The 17,037-nt window shown below is 37.7% G+C and overlaps 1 long non-coding RNA gene across 1 annotated transcript in view; it reads right to left on the minus strand.

Moving 5' to 3' along the window:
* Positions 1 to 3,520: 3,520 nt before the first annotated feature.
* LOC148126210 (uncharacterized) overlaps positions 3,521 to 17,037 on the minus strand; it is an 85,803-nt gene continuing 72,286 nt past the window's right edge. The window contains exon 3 of the long non-coding RNA XR_015742585.1: positions 3,521 to 3,534. This is a non-coding gene — a long non-coding RNA (uncharacterized LOC148126210). The remainder of the gene's footprint in view (positions 3,535 to 17,037) is intronic.

Consider the following 17,037-nt stretch of genomic DNA (forward strand, 5'->3'; position numbering starts at 1 on the left):
GAATTCTTCCATGAACAGGTTTGCAATGATGGGTGACAGTGGTGATCCCATAGGGGCTCCTTCAATTTGCTTGTATCTTTGTATATGAAATATGTGTTGGTTAAGCAGTGTTCTGCTAGTTCCATGAGGTGTTTAGCTGGTTGGTATTTATTTTTGATGATTTCAAGAGTTTCTTTTATCGGGACTTGAGTGATAGTGAAACCTCGTCGAAACTTACAAGAAGATCTTCTTGTTCTACGTGTAGATCTTTGATCATTTCCAAGAAGTGGTATGAGTTTTGTACATGTGAAGCTGCTGCTTCAGCTGCCATATACCCCAACCCCCAAACCAAGCAAACGGACACACACCATGAACACATATCCAGGCCTCAAACTTGGAGCCAAACCAAAACCCGGAACATCACATCACAGCCAACCACTCAGGATATCACATCACAGAACTCAGAAGGTTACACCACAAAACCTCAGGATGTTGCAACACAGCCAACGACCCAGGAGATTACAGCACAAGACCCAGGATGCCACAACAATAGAACTCAGAAGGTCATCACACAACCCATTACCCAGGTCATTACAACACAGGAGGCTGATAGACACACAGCCAACGCCTCAGCCACACATGTTCTTATGAAAAAGCCAGCCAATCTGCAAACATCAACTCCATTAACCAATCAAGAAATGACAACACAGCCAACCTCCCCACCAGTACATAAAGGAAGATGGCAGCTCCGATCACACTTTGCTGGCACAAGCATGAAGCTGAAAGCACTAGCCTGAAGATGGCGAGTGCTTCATCGAAACATTGCCAAGATGCTCTCAATCTTACATGGGAAAAGACCTGAACATGCCAAGACCTGCATATATATATATATAACATTTTATATTAAATATATTAGCTTTTTTTAAAAATTCATATTAGTGGTCCTTGGGATTTAAAAGTATGAATTTGGTGGGCCCTGGGATCCAAAAGGGTGGCAACCCCTAAGCTAGACAAACTGAAACCATTATTCAAACCTTTGAAATGTCTACTGACATTTTCTCTCTGCTTGCAATCAAGAAAAAATGGTCAGCATTTGCTCATTAAATTCACTAGAACTCAAGCATATAAATGAAATTCTTTGATCCATTTGATAATAATATCCCTGTTTTGTTTTTGTTTTGTTTTGTTAGCATTGATCAGAAAGCTCTTTTTTTAAATACAGATGCAGGACCAGCCTTGCCTTTATACCATCCAATATCATCTGATTGCCAACAGCATATGTAATGCCTATAATCTCTTGTGCGCATTTTTAGAACAATATGAGCAAATCGGCAAGCTTTTATGAAAAAGTTTTAAACTGTCACGGAAGTATAAAAGTGGATGGATCAGTATATTTTCAGAGCTTATAATGTTACCATATGTTCTTCCATGGATGAAACCTATCCTTTCCCTGTATTATCTTTATTGTACTGTATAAAAAGAAATCTGATTCAAAGGTTGGATTTAGTGCAAATCTGTACACATATGCCTCTCTCTCAAAATATACAGATTAACTCTTCTTAAAAGCTTTTAGACAGCTTCAAACAGCAATGCAATATTCAGAGAAATGCAAACATTGGTGAATAGCTCACTCTGTATGTTAGAAGGCCAGAAATCAGCTTAGTGGATATTGGAATGGACAAATCACAAAAGCTGTCTTTCGTGATCAGAATATGAATTTGTGGAAAGTAATGGGGCCTCCTTTTGCCCTTCCAAATTCTCCATGCTGATGAGGGAAGGAGATATCACCTCAATCAACTAAATGTGCTTACAATTAGAAATAGGGAAAAATTAATAATTTTTAGCATGCACTTGAATATAAATATATTTAATTGATCATTTCAAATCAGTGCCTGATTTGCAAAGTAGTGTACTATGTTTCAAACTCACATCATTCAAAATGTTCTGAAGTTTACAGTGAAAAAGTATATTTTAAGCATTTTATGAAGAGTCTAATATTCTATTACAAAAATATATAGACTCATGAAGATAATGCACAAAAGTTACTATGTTAGGAGAATTATTTTGACCATTAAATAATATTGCAAGCAATAACCAGTCTAGAGAAACGCATAGCAAAACACCTAACAATTCTAAGGCAAGCTTTGAAAGGAATTTCTTAGGTTGGACAAACTGAATTTTCACACACACACACACACACACACACACACACACACACACACGTACCATGTTTTCCCAAATATAAGACCTGGAGTTATTTTCTTTTGGGCCTCAAAAGCAGCACTAGGACTTATTTTCAGGGAAACATGATTTCAGGATGATCAGCCTGGCTGGACACCCGTCCCCCAGTGTGCACACAAGAGCTGGCAAATGCGTGGGGACTGATGGTATCTAGCAGCAGCTGTAGCCTGCTGTCCCTTGGTTAGCGCACTTTGGGGCTGCTTAGAATGGAAGGCACAGAGTGGAAGGCAGGTGATCCTGATGTGTGGAGCAGAAGGCAGGAAATCCCGATGCACTGCACTGGCTACAGCCAAGCCAAGAAATCCAAAGATGAGCCTCCCACAGATGCCCATTGCTCCAGGCCATCACTTATTGGCTTTCCCGTGGCCCATGTGACATGTCCAGATTATTTGCCTTTTCCCTATGCCTCTGCCTCTGCTGCTGGTATTGCCACATGAAGACGAGCTTCCCATGGATGCCTGTCACTTTAGCCCGCCACTGCTTGGCTTTCCTATGGCCCACACAGCACATCTGGATTGCCTACCTCCCCCTCTCTGCTTCTACCTGCTGCTTGCACAGGTACTCAGCTCACCTGTGTTATGCAGGCTGCAGCTGCGGCCAGACACTGTCAGCCAATGTGCACTTGCTGCCTCATATGCAGGCTTTGCCCACACCACTTCACTAGGGCTTATTTTTGGGGTATGGTTTATACTAGGTGCACACACACAAAAACAAGCCAGGACTTAATTTTTGGGTAGGTTGTATTATATTGTACATACATACACATATTTAAATATAAGAAAAGAAAGACAGACAGACAGATAAAAAGAAAAGAAAGCCTTATTTAATCAATTAGTAAATATGAGAAACCAGAAGTAGCCTATTCACCCATTCCTAGATAAAGCCATCCATAGGATTGGGAATCCAGGGCAACCAGGATTCCCCTTTTGTGAGAATTTATTACTCTATTATGATTACATCTCCCCACCTTAGATCTTTCCTGAATATGGAAACTTCAGAGGAGAGGACACTGAGACAGCAGCATGTATCTATACAATTCTTCCATATTTTTTTCTACAACAAGGTTAATTTTTTCAAGCAATTAGAAATAATCATGATAAATATACCTGTCAACACTATTTCAAATAAAATCCACTTGACCTGGGCCATAGGAACCCATGAACACAATACAGCTTCTTTTAGGAATTGCTGGAAGATGCAATGCACATACCCACACATGCTTTGTTTTTCTTTTCCAAATTGCAGTACTGCTATCATACTTTCCTTTTATTTGAGGAAGGATAATCAGCATGATGACATCAGGGTACAGCATCCCTAACACAAGACAAAGCTGAATTGGTTGAATTTAAAAAAAGATAAAGGATCAATTCAAAGGTAGTCCAAATCATTTTGCTACCCAAAATTAAGTAAATAATAATAATTTTATTCTTTGACACAAAATAATTCTGGCACATGACACAAAATCCTACATTAAGAAATAATGTGCTATTTTTTCATGAAAAATGAGGTTCACACATCTCAGGGGTTTTCAAACTTGACAGTTTTAAGACTTGGGGACTTCAACTCCCAGAATTCTTCCTTCAGTCATGTTAGCTCAAGAATTCTGGAAGTTGAAGTCCACAAGTCTTAAACTTGCCAGGTTTGAAGACCCTTGATACATCTTAGCAGACAGAGTTTATTATATAGTCATGGCTAAACCAGACTATCGCTTTCTTACTTAAACTACATTATTAGAAACAACCATCCTCCTCTGTCTAATGAAAGAGAATCATAACAGTTAAAATTTTTTTTAAAAAAGATCCTGTTGATGTCAGGATTTATTTTCAAGGTTTTGGCATAAGGACATATTTACTGGAAGAGATTTCAAGCAGCAGAGTTCATTTAAAAGGGAAACATGAAAGAATGCATAAACATGTACATCTTCTCTCTAAATAGTCTCCTTTGACATATCATGTGTGCATTACAAGAAATAAATAATTGATGCATAGCAGATTCTTTTAATACAAAATGATAGATTTTAAAAAATAGAAGGAAAGTAGGAATTTCTTTTAGCCTGACTTACAAATGGTACACCAAGCAAAATTTCCATTTTGATTCAGAAATCGAACTAATTAACCTTATACCAATGCGAAAATGACCAAAGCAAAGTCTAAGCATGCATCCTCAGATTTCAGCAACTTCAGAGGTTCTTATTTTTTTAACTGACTTTGGCTTTACTCAGAATTGCAAGGTTAACCTTTTCTTGACCCTTATAAAGTAAAACGTAATTGTGGATTCATATCATATGAATCAAATGGTTTTGAAAGTGTAGTTCTATGAACATGTACTTGGAAGTAATTCCCATAGCCTTCACATAAGCACACACAGAATTGTAGCCCTAGAGATGTGTCAAAGACACCAAATTTAAAAGTTGTTTTAACCATACATTTTAAATCCTCTCAATGCCAAATGCTGCTTTATTTTTTCTAATATACTTTTGAGTCATAGCAGAAAATTAAGAGTTGAGATTCCCATGCAATTCGCTTTAGTTTATTGTTCCTCATTGATTTTCAAATTAACTTGAGCATCCAAGTGTATGCATGAAGTGCATCAGAAATGTCACTGTTTGGTATTGGCTTATTCCAACTGCAGTTCCTTAATATCTTTCCTCCAAAAGTCACCACTTCTATCCCTGCCTTCTGATCACATGAAAATGATGGATATATGATACCCACCCCTTTTCAGCAAAACTGATTTAGTTTCTATATGTAGAATCAGACACCCATTAGAAACTCAAAGTGTACAGATAATAAAAGCAACAAATGGATATTCAAGTATTAAAAAGAAAGGTAAGCTGTTTGATTCATTGTTCATCCAGTGAAAAATAAGGAAGAAATTGTACAAATGTTTTAATAGAATTTTAATTTCTTAGACTTAACTTACTAATCAACAAGTTAATGGCTTGTTTGATGGTTAAATGTCAAGAGAGAGGGGGCAGTATTTTTTTTAATGTGTTAACAAATATACTTCAAGCTATATTGGTAATATTTTTCCCTCTGTGGAAAACTATAATTAACAGTGTATTAATACGTATCATTCACTTCGCAAAAGAAGGGCAACAATAAAGCTGGTATATTTAACCTTACTTATTATCAGACAATGGAGAAAGAATGCTATCTTAGCAATTTTTCTGGCATGCAGTAATATTTTTCTTCTTCCCAGCCACATGATTGAGGATTTACAAAGTCTTGAATTCTTCCAAAAGTCCTAGAAGACATTTTAGAGTACTGGCATCCTGTTTTAATACATCCCTCACACACATGCACTTGGCTTAATCCAACCATGAAACTTTGCATGGAAATAAGCTTCCAAGACTGTCATTTTTTAAATTGGGAACCATAATTAAATTTTCATTCTCTACCCTAAGTCCTTGAGAATCAATTCTCTTTAAAAACACAAGGGGTCTCTCTAACATTGAGGCCAAGAACGGCTTAGTATAGTAAGAAGGTACCAGTCAATATAAAAGAAATCAAATTAAAGAACAAGTGATTTAAACTTCAACTCCAGCTGTGCCCTGAGTATTGGGTCTATTTGAGGTGATGTGAGTCCTTGTGTTGAGGCCCTGAATTGAAGATATTATTTGCAATACCCGGAGGTCTTCTGCTTCCAGAGCTTCTTGTTACTGGAAGCCTCTTTCTAATATAAGGAATCCAAGGGAAGTCTTACCAGAAGTGAAATCAAGCAGCACAATTGGTTTGTGTTTCTTCAAAGTGATCCTTTGAAAATCAGACAAACCTTAATAGAATGCCCTGATGTGGGCTAGGCCTGCTTTTACTGCTATTTTCCTCAATAGCTTTAGAGGAGGGCCTGTGTGCAGAATAAATAAAAAAATCTCTAGCAATATTAAGTGTTCTTAAAGTAACAATTATGCACATGGGTTAATAATCCACTTTGATGTATCAATTGACTATTGCTCACTAGATTTCTCTGTCAACTGTTCTATATGTAAGCTGACAAGAATAGAATAGAGAGGATGGGATGGGATGGGATGGGATAAACAAAATTGGAAGGGAACTTGGAAGTCTTTTAGTCCAAACACCTGCTCAAGCAAGAAATCCTATACCATTTCAGTTCAGTCCTAAGGGCTTTAAGATTCAGATTCTATGGTTGTTCAATCTCCTCTTAAAAAGTTCCAATGTTGAGGCACCCACAACTTTTGGAGGCAAGTCATTTCCCTGATTAATTGTTCTGTCAGGAAATTTCTCCTTAGTTCTAGGTTGGTTCTCTCCTTGATTAGTTTCCATCAATTGCTTCTTGTCCTACGTTTAGGTACTTTGGAAAATAGGTTGACCCCCTCTTCTTTGTGACAGCCCCTTAGATATTGGAACACTGCTATCATGTCACCATTAGTTGTCCTTTTCATTAAACTAGTATACCTAATTCCTGGAATCATTCTTAATATGTTTAGCATCCAGGACCCTAATCACCTTTGTTGCTTTTCTCTGTACTCGTTCCAGTCTCAACATCCTTTGTATATTGTGGTGACCAAAACTGGATGAAAAGTTTTATCTCTTAAGTATTCCCTCAAGTATTGTTCTATATAAGCCATAAAAGACTGTAGAAACGTCAAAAAAAATGTGTATCGCAAATTAATTTGGCCCTTATAGCAAGATATCTCAGGAAAGCAAAGCTAAATCTTTCTTAAACAAGTTTTGGATCTGGATGGAGGGTGAGACAAAAGATTTGTGTTTATATGTGTTAAGTAATAATTTTATTTAAAGAGGCTAAGAATTTCTTCTGCCTATCATTTCATTTGTTATTTTTATTCTAATGTTGGCTTGTTACATGTGTTGGTAGACTGATTTTAAACAGAGCTGCTCACAAATAGCCTTTCAACATTCTCCATCAAACTTCAAGTAGCAAAATGAATGGGTGATTGTCCTGAATTCTCCAAGAAGTAGAAATTCTGTAAAAATTTCCAAAGGACAAAACTCTCACCTAATAGTAATAATAGCACCACTACTTAAAAAGAGGTTCCTTTCCCAAATCTTTCCTTGGGATTTAACTGAAGCACAAGAAGCCTAAAAGGATGAAGATCATTAGTTTGTTCAATGACCAATAAGCCAAAGAAATACAAATTGAATAGGCCTTGGATTATGAGGTCACGGCTTCCATCATCTCTTTGATGGATCCTGTTTTGATTCCTTTTGAGGGTGCCCCTGCAAACCACAACAGTGCACCAGTGGTCAATTGACTTTTTTTCCCCTCGTTCTGAATGAATTCCTGGAAGAAATTATAATTGAGTTTAATGGGAAGAAATAAGGAGTTAGGGAAGAATGTAAAATAATTTTTCTGCCTGTTCTACTATAATTTATAAAGGACTATTTAAAAGAAAAGTGACTGTCAAGGAGCAAACTTCTTCTTAAGTAGGGATCAAAGCTCCAGATAGATATAAGTCTGCCTCTTTCTTCTTTTTGGAAAATAAGGAAAAAATAGCACAGGCATCCTCCTTTCCTTTTTAATTATTACTGGGCTTATTTTTTTTGATATGGATAAAGCATTGAATTCATTACAGATTCACATTTTAGTGGCTCTCTTGCATCACTTCATAGACAAAATAAAATGGAATGGACTATTAAAGAAAGATAACTTTTCTCTCTTAGGATGTAAAATAACATGATTACTCAGAGCCATTATGACACAAGAATATGATAAGACTACCCACAATGAAGTGGCAAGTGTCTTCCAGATAAATTTCACAGAAATTTTAATAATGTGGAATAAAAGATATTTGTTCTGAGCATCACCTGCAGTGATCTCATCTAATTCTCAAGTTATTAGAGTCTAAAACAGCTGCAATATTTCTGTTCACCTTTGCAGTTTCTTTGCAAGAAACAACAGAAATTAATTTTTCATATATATGTAATTTCCCTTTCAGAAGCTAAATGCTAATCGTAGTAAGTAATGTCATTTTATGAGCCTTTATTTATATGCCAATCTTACCTATGTCCTTTGTGACGTAAATGCTACTATGTTTAATAGGACTTACTTCCAAGCAAGTGCACAGAGAATAGCAGTTTTCATCTGGCTTACAGCCTAGGATCATAATAAAAATGTCACTGTAAAGATTGCATCATTTTATTCAGAGTATTGTTCTTAGAGTAAAAAGCCTAACTTAAGACTTGTGCACCTGCTAAAGAATTATGCCCTGCGCATTTGTTTTTCTGTGCAAGTTGTTTGTTTTACAAGATTTAAATATCAGGGACAAGATAAAGCCAGAAAAACAACACTTGGTTGCAGAATAACATTTGTTATACGCTTGTACTTAAAGGTAAGTCCCATTTAGTTCAGCATGACTTACTGCCAGATAAATGTTCGCAGGCTGTTATAAATGTCCTTTCTTGTTTTTGTTTTCCTTTAAAAATCAAAGCATGATACCATTAACCTAGAGGTATCTCTAAAGCATCTATTGATTTTACTGCCACCATCATACCTTTTCCTGATTTTAAAAGTTCTTTTTGTTTTGTTTTTTCCTGGGTGTAAAAATGCAAAATCCATTGCCTGGATGACAAGGACTGAAACATATTTTAATTTCATAACAGATTTATAATATTTGGTAGTGGATCAGACAGACACCTTAATTCTCTGAATGATGGGTTGGAAGAGGAGGTACAACAAAATTAGGCTTGCAAGTTTCTGTTATACTAATCTCAAAGTAGTTTTAGTCTTCCTGTGGAGTTAATTTCTTGGTCTAATCCAGGGGTATCAAACACACATCATTGTGGCAGCATCATGTGATGTATTAGGACTTCCCCCTCTTTGCTAAACCCGGCATGGATGTGACCAGCACGTAATGCATCTAGCCCGCGGGCTGGGAGTTTGACAGCCCTGATCTAGTCTATTTAGTGGGGCTGACAAATGGCTTAACTACTTGGACTACTATAACACGTGGATTAGTATAACATGTTCACATGGGATATTATATGTTCAGACATTCTAGAATACAGGAATCAGGTGTTTTTTTACATTAAAGAGCATTATTGAATTAGATTTCTGTACCACCATAATTTCCAACAAGTCCTGGTAGTTAAAAGTAATAATCATAGTTACATTCAATTGTAGAAAACTTCATAATTTTTTTCTTTATAGATCTACTCAAACTTTAGGAAGAGGTAGGATCTTGAGAAGATTCTACTAACAACAGTAAAAAGTTACAGAGATGTGAGATACAGCATTCTTGAAAGTACCCCAACTTTGAAAGTTGTTCCCAAGCAATTACCTTAGCTTTCTTTCTCTAATATCCCTTTATCTTCCTTCAAAACAATTACAATTAAACTTTGGTGGAAAGAAAACTCTTAGACAACCAAGTTAGCTAATTTTAATTGTATTTTGATTGGTGTTTTGATTACAAATTTCACTTTTATTTTTATTGCTAGCCTTTTTAGAAATTTAGGCTCTTAATTCAATAACTAAATCACATGTGGAGGATCAAATGCAGTTTATGAAGCTTCCCAGTCTCAAGTGTCAGAATCCAGAGAGAGGTTTCTGCCCTTCCTTTAGGGCTAGATAAGTGCGTACATATTTTTGCAGTGGCTGACAATTGCTTTCCTGACTTAATTCGAGGATTTAATTTTTTAAGCTGTAATTAGCAAAAGATCTAGCTATTGGTCTCTAGAAATGCCTTTGGGAAAATGTTCATGTGAGAAACAGTTTTCTTTGGTATCACTCTTCCCAGATGTAGTATGTGATTACCCTACTGTTTTACATTTTAGGAAAGGTTATGATGTATCTTTAATCAACTGGGCTTTCTGAAATAATTTTAGCATGATTTTTATTGAAAGTCTTTTAGAATTGATTTCCTATTGGTTTGTGTTTTTATATTTCATATTTTTTTTTCTGTCTTGTATGTAGTTTTAGTCAAACTAGGCTAAAAGAAAAGTGATGTAAAATATTAACAATAAATTACATATTTGCTTCATTAATTTTAGTGGGGCCAAAATTCCATAGAGTTAAATTGGATAAAAATCATTATCTTCTCATGGTTCATAGATAAGCAAATGGATCATAAATGCAAGGTGTCCAATAATGAGGTATCTGGGAAGCAATAGAGAAGACTACTTACTTAGAATCTTTCAGCAGAGAGAAATCAATATTGGAAAATCTGTAAGAGTTATTTTCCTAGCAACACCATGTCTGATGGCACAATCCAGCCAATACCTAGATAAAAGCAAAACTCATAAAATCCACAGAAAGTTTTGCTGCCACCACGTAGTCATTTAGATTTTTGCAGCCCAGATATGGTATGTCTGCATTTTCCTATAAAGTTGTTTTATAGTTATTTGTGTTATCATTTGTCTTGACTAGAGTTGGCATGATTTCTATTTGTAGAGACATCCCCTTTGTAAACATCCCCTTTGTAAATAAATTTAAGAAAGCAGTTCTTATGGGAATTGCTTAAGCTCTTCTGTACTATTAGCATGGTACTCTGACAGCATAAAGTATTGGTGAAGAAGAGCAGTAATTAGCAGTAACAGTCATTTCAGCTTCTCAAAAGTGGCTTGACATTCCATGGACCACTCCAGTGGTTTACTAGACTTCAGTTTCACCTCCCCTTTGGTTTTTAGGGGATTTGTGATAGGCATTGCAATCTTCACAAAAGCAGGGATAAATTGACGGTAAAAATTAGCAAATCCCAAGAAACTTTGGAGTTGTTTCCTGGTGCGGGGAGGGGCCTATTCCAAAACGGCATGAACCTTCCCCAGATCCATTTCTATGCCATCATGTGAGATGCGATAGCCTAAATGGTCAATTTTTTCCTGGTGGAATTCACACTTTGACAACTTTGCATACAGCTCAGCAGCTCGAAGTTTTTCCAGAACTGACCGCGCTAGTTTCACATGAGTCTCCATGTAGATAAGAATATCATCAAGATAAACCAACACCCCTTTGTATAAATGTTCATGCAACACCTGATTTATCATTTGCATGAATACTGCACTGGCCCCCTATAGACCAAATGGAAGAATGTTGAATTGGAAACAACCCATGGGGCAGTTAAAAGCAGATTGCCATTCATCCCCTTCCTTAATTTGAACTTGGTAGTATGCTTCTCTCAAGTCGAGTTTTGTAAAAAAAAAATCCCTTTGGCCAAGTGGGCCAACATATTCTTCATCAAGGGGATGGGGTACATGTTCTCCACTGAAATACTATTGAGGTTTCTGTAGTCAACACATAAATGAAGGGAGCCATCTTTCTTTTCATGAAACAATACTGGGGCTGCTACCCAGAATAATGTCCTCTGGTGCTCCATTCAAAATCCAAGAAAGAAATACTTAGACTCCTTTAATCAGAGAAAAGATATCTTTTACTGGAAATCAAGTGGTAGCAACAAAAGAATTCTGAATCTGAGAAAATGGGCATGTAAATCACATATACAAAGCAATGGCAACGTTCCCACCCCCAATAGTTCAATTGGCTCATCCAATTAAAAGTTGTGTATATCATCATGTGGGCATCTCCAGGTGGTGATGAGGCCTCTGTCCATTGACCTTGACATATTTTGATAAAGAGTTGCAGCTGCGCATAGCATAGGATAGAAACCTAAGCAAGCATCAACCCCCCCAGCTTATACAATTCTGATTTGTAACACCTCCAGCTCACTTCCCATAACCATTCCCCCCTCCTACCCCTGTTACTTAGGACAGCCGAAAGATGCAAAACAAAGGGAGAAAATCTTGAAGGCTGACATTATTTAAGTATGCCATTTCTAGTACTATAGCTATTAAACTAATTTAACATCACTCTCTAAATTAGGATCATCCATATAGCTACAGAGTCTCTCTAGAGTTTCTTCCATAGGCCAAGCAAAAGAGGAGGAGGAGCTCTCTATAATTTTTCTTAAATCATGGTGGTTCCAAAGAAGTTTAGGGGGAAAAAGTTTTGGTAGCTTTTTACTCTGCTTATATCATGTTCACTTAAACATTCCTTAAGCTGCCACTCTTTCTCCATCAACAGAACTCACTCACCCAATAATCTTTGAAAGAGTCATCAATTCTGCTAGGTGCATAAGCAGGAACATCCTGGAAACTTATGGAAATGTTACTGAAGCAATTGGAGCTACCTTGCCATTATCATTATGATCTTGGTCATTGCAGGTTAATTAGAGACATTCTTCTGACTCTCCTTCAAAGGCTTTTAATTATATCAGGCAATTAGCTGCAATATTGGTAGTAGCTAGGTTAGGACATCTTTCATGAAATACACCATTTTATCAGTAATTCAAAATGTTATTCCATATTTTTCTGGTGAATAGGCAGATAGGATTTTAAAAAGAAAGAAACTAGGATAGAACTAGGCAGTTGAAAGATGCAATTTTGTTTGATGACATAGCTAGTCTAACTACTGACTTGGGACGAAGTCTCTGTTTAATGTCTCCCATATAAGGAAAGGTATTCACTCATGTGGCGGAACCTTTAAAAGGAAAGCAATTCACTTATCTGGCAACCATCAAATGTATTAATTACAACTCCTGTGATTTCCAACTTACAAGAATTTTAATCCAAGCTAGCTGAGAGTTGGAGAAAACTACAGCAAGGGGGGGAAGATTTTTTTTCACTGATTAATACATTATATCTTTTGTTTATTAGCATTGTTGTGACCCAATCCCCCACAAGGACAATAATGAGGAACAAATACATTTCAAGACAGCATTTATGCACTTAAGCAGTATGTTCATACAGGCCATTACATTAAACCAACATAGTTTTTTGCATATTGGCTTCATGTGTCTGTGACTATTAAGCTACTGCACTTTGAAGTTATGGCTTGGCTTGTTGTACACCCAATTAGACTACACAAATTTTACAATGCAGTGTATTAAACCTAATCATAACATAGTCTTGCAGTAAAAGTAGTTCATATTTAGGCTGTACCTACTAGGATATTACCATGCTCCCAGTACTGCAGAAAATGATGCTGCCATCTTGTTTTTCCATAGCACATTCTTACCATACACAGGAAAGAGGTTGATGTGCTGCTATCCATACAGCTTTAACATGCAAAACTCTAAATTTTGATCAGTGCTTCCATTGCAACTTCACTCACTATAATCTACCATGTGATAGTCTTCCTCCAATTGACTTGGCCAATGTTCTGAGTCCCGTCAATCAATGCCTTTTCTTCCCATTGTTACTGTCATCTGAGTGATTTCCCCCTTTTTAGTCCTTGAAACTAAGGGACAGCCAATTGATTGTTAAATCTATCAACCACAAGGTGGCAGCAAGGAGAGGGTTTTGGGAGAATCTCTTGGTGCCATTGAAAAGTTGCTTAGATAATTGCTGTTCAGTCGGAGTTTGAGAAAGAGATTTAACTGTGGGAATCAGTACAAAAGTTGTAAACTATCCTAAGAAGGAATTGGTATAAAAGTTGTAAACTATCCTAAGAAAGAGAGGAAGTGAGAAGTTGAGACTTCTGGGAGCAGCAGCCAAGATAAAGGGTCCCTGTCACACAAGTTATCAAAATCCTTTCTGATTTGGTTTCAATTATTTCGAGCCATCCAATCACACTAGTCAGTTGCACAGCTTTGTATTCCAACCAAATCATTTTAACAAAGGAGAAAACAGTGGCTACTAAAGATAGTATTCCAGTCTCCCTCACTGCTAAAGGACAATTGAGTGGTCAATAACAGATCAGAGGGTAATCCTATGGAAACTAGGAACCATTTACCTAGTGTCAGCCCTACAATGTAGATCAGGGGTGTCAAACTCGCATTGTCATGGCATTGTTAACATATCACAACTTTTTCCCTCTTCGCTAAACAGCATGTGACATATCCAGGCCATGGGTTTGACAGCCCTGATGTAGATACTACCAAGAAATTGATGCCCAGTGTGCATAAAACTAATTTTATTAAGATTGGCTATGGCAATATAATCTTGCAACTCTGAATATGCTTACCCTCCTAAGTCTTTTACCTTTATGTGAATTTGGGGGTGACTATCTGAGATGTACCTCTGTCTCCCTCCTCTGGGTTGTTGCGGTGTTTATCTACTTTATGCCTTGATAATGGACCTTCCCTCTCTCCATCAAGTTTGTCCTCTCTTTCAAGTCCTTCTTCATGAGCATTAATACACTCTACATGGCTCATGTAAGCAGATAGGAATACAGCCTCAGCTACAGTAAGTGAACAATGACATACAGGTACTGGCATACAGAGCTGTTTTGTGAAAGTGGTCGAAAGGCTGTGCTTGTACTGGGCAATGAAATAGTGCAGTTTTGTGTAATTGGGTATTTAGGCACACACACACACACACACACACACACACACACACACACACCAGTGGTGAAATGCTACCAGTTCAGACTGGTTTGGCTGAACAGGTAGATTTTTTAAAAAAAGCTCTGACGATCAACTGAGAGGAGAAAAAACAGGAAAGCGCAGAATCAATCCTCCCACTCATCCCTGTGCTTTTCTGTTCTTTATCCTCTCAGTTGATTGGCACAGCAGAGCCTCAGCTGGTGTTTGGAAAGCTGCATGTGTTAGGGTGCATGCACACATACACATGCGCGAAGTGCGCAATCACTGAACCAGTAAAGAAACTGTAGAATCCCACCACTGACACACACAGACCAAGCCTACTGATATGATCTTTGAATTCATTGAATGAATCTCTCACTTTGGTTCAGAACAATAATTTAGGCTGTCATTTTCATTCTTTGTTCGGAAAAAAGGGAGGTCTCCTTTGTTTCATTTGTCTTGTGACTCATGCCAACTGAAAACTACTGCTAAAATTGGGAGGACACTTGTTTTTCCATGCTACAGGGGATTTTTTATTCTCTCCAGCAACATCTTTTTTTTTAGATCATACACAATTTGGGGATTATATGGCATTATATTATTCAACCTGGAGATCATAATCAGAGCAATGATGTTGAAATTCATTGTTATCCCTGCATGTGATTATCTCTGACAAGACGAAATTGGTTAGACTTGCTTAAATCATAAGAACATTGTTTTTCGTTCTTAATCGGTGAATAGCTTTAAAAAAGGTGATCTGGATTGTCTGCTCTGCCTACGGGCATAACTGGAATGTTCACTATGTACACAATTAAATAACTGTATCCTGAAGATTGTACTGGAAGTCAAATAACAGTGCATTACAATCAAAAGGAGTGGTTGCATTAAAATATTAATATTTTAATAAAAATAAAAAATTAAATATAAATGTTCTTTAATATTAATAAAATCTTCTATAAATGCTCTTCATCTAGATTTACTGTATCATAACAATTGTCAGCCCTTTTAAAACAGGTAGGAATCACAATTCAATTACTTAATTCTATTTTATTATAAAGCTGCATTGATAGAATCTGACAATTCTATCCATGTAGAATTGCATTACCGCCCAAGAAACTAGAGAGGGTCTCTTCTGAACCTCTTGCCCTGTCCACTGTCTAGCTATGGGCCATGATTCCTCTTATCTGTTCTTTATGCACAACCAGTGGTGGGATTCAAACATTTTTACTACCGGTTCTGAGGGTGCAGGTTAGTGGACGTGGCATGGCTTGGAGGGCATGGCAGGGGAAGGATACTGTAAAATCTCCACTCCCACCCCACTTCAAGGGAAGGATATTGTGATGACCCAGGGTGGGATACAAAATAAACACAGTCACAAAACAGGTGAAGCCCCTTTTATTCCTTCACTTTGCTTCAAAGCCCCAAATAGGAGACAAAAAACTCCCCCACAAGCAGTTACGAAAAGAAGGAAATGCCATTTAAACTAAAAATGCTATAAATTATAAAGAGTAAAAACAACACAAACCACACTGAAGCAATTAAGAGAACCAGGCAAGATAAGGGCTTGAAGATGTCCACAGATACTGGAACACACACTGGGAAGGATGCTAAACTCAGAGAGGAATGACAGACTAGAAATATTTCCATGCTTTGTTTCCAGCACTGGCCCATATGCATGGCCATCTCCAGTTCTCACAGCTGCAGCCCATGAAGAGAATCAAGGCCCTTTCGTCCCCTGTAGACCATGCCATTCACATCTCTCCCTTATCCTCTCCTCCCTGCATGCCCTAGGATGGAGAGGGGATGGGCCTGGGTCTTCCTCTGACTGCCCAGACGGCCTCTGCCCTTCCCCAGTCTCCTCCATAACCTCTGGAGCCACACTTCCACTTCCTGTCATTGTTCCTCCTCTCCCTCGGAGTCAGTCTCCAACAGAGGCATGACAGATATTGTAACATCTCCATTCCCTCCCCACTGCTGGGGGAAGGTTACTGTAAAATCCCATTTCCTCCCCATCCCTCTAACCTGCTTTCCAGCTCTGTTCTCCTGTGCAGGGCAACAAAATAAGACCCAGCCAATCATCTAGGACTTTGAAAGCAGAGAATAGGTGGGGGTGGGGCCGGTCAGAGATGGTATTTGCCAGTTCTCTGAACTACTCAAAATTTCTGCTACCAGTTCTCCAGAAGTGGTCAGAACCTGCTGAATACCACCTCTGGGCACAATATCTCTTTTCCCAGGCTCCCAAGGTTTTTCCCACATACCATTAGATCAATGAACATTAGCCATCATAGCAAAAGTCAACTATATATGTGCAAAGGTTGCTTAAGCAGTGCATCTGGCTCCCTTAGATAGCGTCATGCAAGAGCTATGTTTAACAATCTTTTACATCCCTCCAGTAATAAAAGAATCCATATGGAACCATTCAAGCATCATCAGTTACATCTGCCCATACCTTTCATTCTAGCTTCCTGATTTCAAGGCACTCCTGACTGGCATCCTGGCTGAAAAACTCTGACAAGGAGGTCAGACAGTTCAGACAAGGTTTT

Source organism: Pseudonaja textilis, chromosome 3 (assembly GCF_049901715.1).
Source record: "Pseudonaja textilis isolate UNSWEBS1 chromosome 3, rPseTex1.2, whole genome shotgun sequence".
NCBI lineage: Eukaryota > Metazoa > Chordata > Lepidosauria > Squamata > Elapidae > Pseudonaja > Pseudonaja textilis.